General features: G+C 37.1%; 1 pseudogene; it reads right to left on the bottom strand.

The window, feature by feature from the left end:
- Positions 1 to 3479: 3479 nt before the first annotated feature.
- LOC102831627 lies at positions 3480 to 5285 on the bottom strand (annotated as a pseudogene).
- Between the last annotated feature and the right edge of the window lie 715 nt (positions 5286 to 6000).

The following is a 6000-nucleotide window of genomic DNA, read 5'->3' as shown; positions in this document are numbered from 1 at the left end:
AAGTTTTTCAGGGTTACTTTGTTGTAAAAGTGACTCAAATAGTTAAACTATAAGGAGGTTAAGTCAAGAAATAGCACTACAAAGTCATAAAAATCTTTATTTAAAAAAATACCAAAATGTGAAGCTATTATGTGCTTTTTAACTTTTTATTGTGAACTGAGTGAAGGTTTACAGAGCAGACCATCAGTTTTGCATTCACCAAATCTGACACTTTGTTTCATCTCAAGGATTGCAGTTCCCTCAATATAATATCACTTATACCACTGGTGCTGTGGGTTAATGCACTGGACTGCAAAGTTGGTTTGATCTGCAAGGTCAGTGGTTCAAGCTCACCAGCCACTCCTTGGAAACCCTATCAGGGTTGCTATGGGTCAGAACTGATTCGATAGCACTTAACAACAACAACCCTGTTTCTTATTTCCATTCCTTGTCTTTCCCAATCCCTCTGACCTTTGTTCTGGGGTAAATGCTGTGCTTTTGATCTTGAATGGTTGACCATACCTTTCTAGCATTGTTGTCCCCCTGCTATATACCTATCAATTGCTTGGCTGAAAAAGCTATTGATGCTCAACATATCCTCCATCTAGGTGGTCTTTCCATCTCATGAACTCTTTTAGTGTGGCACTGTAGGATAAGCACTGGACCACAAGGTCAGTTTGAACCTCAGGGTTAGAAGTTCAAACCCATCAGTCATCCCCCAGAAACCCTAAATAGGGTCGTTTTGAGTCAGAACGAACTCGATGGCACTTAATAATGACAACACAACCATTCTCCAAATAATTCTGAGCTCCGCAGTCTATACCCTGACAAAACAGCAGTTTTTACATCCCCGAGGGACTCAGCTTGTTTTCCTTGAAATGTTCTTTGAGTTTGGGGAAAAAAAGGAAGTCTGGAGGGTTAAGATCAGGGCTGTAGGGTATGTGATGTAAGAGCCCAATAAAATCCTCACAGGAGTCCTTGCTACCCTTGAAGAATGAACCAGTCAGTACATTGTCATGATAGAAAAACAACGAAGCAAAATAAACTAGGCGCCACAAGCAAAATAAACTAGGCGCCACATTCCTGGTCTTTTTTTTTTTTTTTTTTTTACCAAAGCAGTTTTTCATTTTCTTAAAAATTCTTCCAAATAAGCCCTCGTGATTGTCCTGTGTCCTTTGATAAAATCTATCAAGACTACCCCTTTAGAATTCTTCTAAATAGCTACCATAACCTTCTGAGCTGACCTCTCTGTCTTGAATTGAACTGGCCCAGAAGATCCCTGGGAAGCCACTTTTTTTTTGGAAGGCATTTTTGAAGGCATCTCAAGGAGACTTAGACATTATCGAGAGAACTTGTCTCCAACTGTCCACTGATTACAAAGACATGTTTTGTTTGAAATAAACCCTTGCTTGTATAAACTGGCACCTAAGAAGCAATACATTTTTACTTACCCTTATCTAACGCTTTTTAAATATTATACATTTTAAATAGAAAATTTTATCTGATTAGGTCATTCATTACTATTGCATCATAATAGAAGTTGGGGAAGGTGTGTGTATGAGAGAGAAAGTTAAGGAACTAGAACTTAATTTCAAAATCTACTGAATATATTTGGTAGTGGTAGTGGTTGTATGCCACCCAGTTGGTTCCAACTCATGTTATTGTTGTTAAGCGCCATTGAGTCGGTCCGACCCATAGCAATCCTGTATAGGGCTTCCTAGGAGCCGCTGGTGAGCGTGAACCACCAAACTTACAGTTCAAACTGCCTTGCAGTCTGGCGCATTAACCCACAGCACCACACCAAGACTCCAACTCACAGGGACCCTGTATGGGATTTCCAAGGCTGTAATTCTTTATGAGAGCAAAAAGCCCCAATGTTCTCCCATGAAGTGCCAGGTATATTCAAAGTACTGACCTTGGGGTTAGCAGCCCAGTTCATAATCCATTACATTACCAGGGCCATTTACTGAATAGATTTAGGCTTAAAAGATTAATAGTACACAGTCTTAATCAGTGGACTCATTGTATACATTCTCAATGAACTCCTTTGTTTCTTTTATAGCCTTTCCAGATATTGTGATATTTACACTCTAGATGGGGGGCAACTACCTGGCTATCATAATCAAGTTCTTGCGACCCAGACTTGGTAAGCAACTTCCTGTTCTGAATGCTTAGCCAAATTTGTTTCCAGATGGGTGCACAAATATATTACAGGAATCTTTATTTTATTTTTTAATAGTCGTCATCAACTTTTATTGATTTTATCTCAATAAAACTTGTAAATCAAGTTTTTCAAATGTACATGTTTTTCAAATATATGTTGTTGTTGTTAAGTGCCGTTGAGTCAATTCCGACTCATAGTGACCCTGTATAGGGTTTCCAAGGAGCAGCTGGTGAGCTTGAACCACTGACTTTGCAGTTCAAATGGCTTTGCAGTCTGACACATTAGTGCACAGATAAACATATATTCAAATATATATGTTCTTTATGAAACATATATAAATAAAATGTTCTTTATGAAAGTATTTGTTAAATCTTCTGTTCAGAGAAAATGACAAAGAGAAAAGCAAGAAGGAGAAAAAGATTTCAAAACTAGTCTTCAGTGATGGGTCTACATTTTGGCAGTTATTTCTTGTTATAGAAAAGTATATACATTTGTAGCTTTGAAACATATCAAAGGTGCAGTGCATCCATTTAATTGAAAAAACCAGTAGCCTCAAATATATTATTCAGGCATCAAATATTCCTTACTAAATATATACAGAATCATGTGTTTTTACACTCATTAAAAAAAGGCCTTAAATAAAAATCAACAAAATCTTCAATTAAATAATCCCAGATTTGTGTTAAATCATGGTACTGTTGATAGTTTTTTAAAATTCCATTTTATTTATTCATCATTAAAATGTAAATACTTGATAATGTCCTTGGAGAATGCACATCCTAGATGTAGGAAGATGATAATCTTCTTGTATCTGCTATAAGGCCATTTACATAATGGCTAATATGATATACAAGGACTTTTTTTTTACATTGATGCTTTCACCTGAACAAAGTAGAACCAGTCATCTTCATCCTAAACCCAAGACTTAACCATTCTAGACATAAGGAACCATCTTTTTTATTAATATTTCTTTATTCTTAGTCTTGCTTGATATTAATAAGACAGTGGTTGTTTTGCAAGGCATTTAAGTGGATTCAGGCAAAAGGACATAACCTAGTCCCCTCAGTTATTTATTCTCTTATCTTTTTAAAAAATTGACTTTGAGGGTATATGGCTAGAAAGACCCAGTTGTACCTTATACCAATGCCTGACATTTTAATCATGAAGTTAAAATCTTGGTGCTCACAGCATCATCCTTTGATCTATCATTAAGATTATTCCTTGGCAGAACCTACAAGGCTGATTTTCAAATGATGCCATCGACTTGCTGTGACTCTTTGCTATATGTAGATTATTTTCCTTATTAAAAATATATAAAGAATAACTGGACAATAATCTACTCATTCTTTGTATGCTCTCCATTGACATTTTTACAACTATTTCCTGAATGGCTGTTTCCGTTTCTTCTGTCAAGTTCTTCACGTAACTAAGTGCTCCATTCCCTTCCAAAAAAGAAGGATTTTGAGCGAGCCTCCAATTCTATCCCACGTGTAAAACATTGTCCAGAGTTACAATCAAAGAATAGGTAATGGTCTATATTATGAGTTGCATTGTTAATAAATGGTTTTAAGATTTGGGGGGACACAAGGATAACTATCATGAATGGAAATTGTCCAGATGTGATGTATAAAGTCAAGTAACCACCTTGTGTAAGGAAAAAGCAAAAGGGTATTATTATGTAGTAAGGGTAGACCCTGAAGGAAACCATTACAGGGTAAAAAGCACAACTTGCAAATGAAATAGTCATCTTCCAAATATGATGAGATATGGGGATGTGCTTATATACAAAGTGGTGGTGAAGGCTCCTATGAATCCAGTAGATCAACATGTCAGTGAAAATGAGGAAGGATACTACACTAACAATGAGTTGAATCCAACCCTATGGAAACTCTCATATGTCATCGTATAATTAATTATCTGTAATCTTTCACCTCTACTAGAAACAATGAAACAGTGGGAATACTTACTTATCCATGGCAATGACTGGACAGTATAATTAATTTCTCAATAGACTTGATTCTTTAAAAAATTAAGGCTGTTTCATCAATGGATGATTGTAAACAAAATCATTCTTAGTGATCCAAAGAGGAAATGAAGAATGAAAGCACCAATATTTGTTACAACTAGGAGACTAATGGTTTGTTGGAAGATTCCATCCTCTGGCTAAGTTACTGGATATGCATATGCTGTAATAATAATAATAATAATATGCAACACTGAGTAAAAGATCTATCTTAGCCCCTCAGGAAGTTATGCTCTCACCTGGGTCTACTCCGTTTCTCAGGCTGCTGAGTGAGTCTGCAGTCGCCATCTGCCTGTTACAGGAATCTTAAATTAGACATGATTGGTTAGGGGAACTATGAGAAGATTTTCCAAAGAGGGTACTTGAACTGACTCTTAGAAGATGTGGAATATATTATGGGAAGAAAAAGGTATTTCTAACTGAGGGAACAAGATGAATGTAGGCACACTCCTAGAATGGAATGGCTGACAAGTCAAATGAACAGGAAAAAAGATTTAAGGATATAGTAGAGCAGAATGTTGGAAAGATAAAGCCAGACTGTGACAGTCTTGAGATTAGACTTCATTAAGTGAAAAACAGGGAACTATTAAAGGATTGGTAACTGAAAGTTCGGCAGTTCAACTCCACCAGCTGCTCCTCAGAAACCCTACACAAGGTAGCTATGATTCAGAACTGACTTCCTGACACTTAACAACAACAATAAAGGCATATGAGGAGGAAAATGAATATTCCTAATTATTTTAGGAACATGAGATTGTAGGCAAGAGACTGAGGTAGTTGTTAGCTGCCGTCTAGTCAGTCCTTGGACTCCTGGTGATCCCCTGCACCATGGGATAGGGCTGGTATGCTCCACAGTTTTTATTGATGGATTTTTGTAAGTAGATCACTCTCATCTGTTTTAATCTGAGTGTGTTGTTGTTGTTGTTATTAAGTACCATCGAGTTAGTTCCTACTTATAGCAACCCTGTGTAGGGTTTCCGGGAAGCAGTTGGTGGGTTTGAACTACTGACCTTGTGGTTTGCAGTCCAGTGCTGATCCACAGGGCCACATCAGAATTTGGGGATAGTAGGAAGGTTATTAAAATACCTGGGTCATGTAAGGTATATCCTTGGTTGGCATCCTGGTCCTCCTTTTCCCACATCCATAACAGACATCACTAATCAATCTTGGCACTCTTTCTCTGTATACCTAGATGATACCCCAGGACTGAAAGCTAACTACTAATCTTGATTTAGAGTCCTGGTATGGCACTGTAGGATAAATGCAGGGCTACAAGGTCGGTTTAAACCACAAGGTCAAAGGTTCAAACTCAGCAGTCACTCCTTGGAAACCCTATACTGAGTCTCCAACTTGACAGCACTTTGTTAACAACAACAACCGTGATTTAGGCAAGAGGTGATGGGCTAGAGCTGGGACAGATATGAGATACATTGTGTTGGTAAATAACAGACTTGGAAGAAGTGAATGAGGAAGATAAAGCTGTTGAGAGTGAGTGGGATGTCTTTAGCCTTGCAGAAATTCTATCATAAAGTACATTGTGAAAGGATTCTCTCCACTGCTGTGAATCTGTGCTGTGAGGACTTGAGGCTGGGCTGATGCAAAGAGGGGGAAAGTGTTCAATACTAAAAATGCAACTCAACAAACCATTGACTCATTTTGAAATTAATTGGTATGAAAATGTAATGTAAAAAAAAATCCAAATTATTTTTATGTCTTTTCCAGTCTATAATTGATTCTCTTATTGAACATTTTATGTTAAGTGCTTTATGACATGGAGTGTTAAGGATATTGCATAAAAATAAAATGGACTATACTATGTCTCATCCATATAACC

This window comes from Chrysochloris asiatica, unplaced genomic scaffold, assembly GCF_000296735.1.
Source record: "Chrysochloris asiatica unplaced genomic scaffold, ChrAsi1.0 scaffold00092, whole genome shotgun sequence".
Classification (NCBI taxonomy): Eukaryota; Metazoa; Chordata; class Mammalia; order Afrosoricida; family Chrysochloridae; genus Chrysochloris; species Chrysochloris asiatica.
Note: the sequence above shows the minus strand (reverse complement) of the source record. Positions and strands in the feature narration are given on the sequence as shown.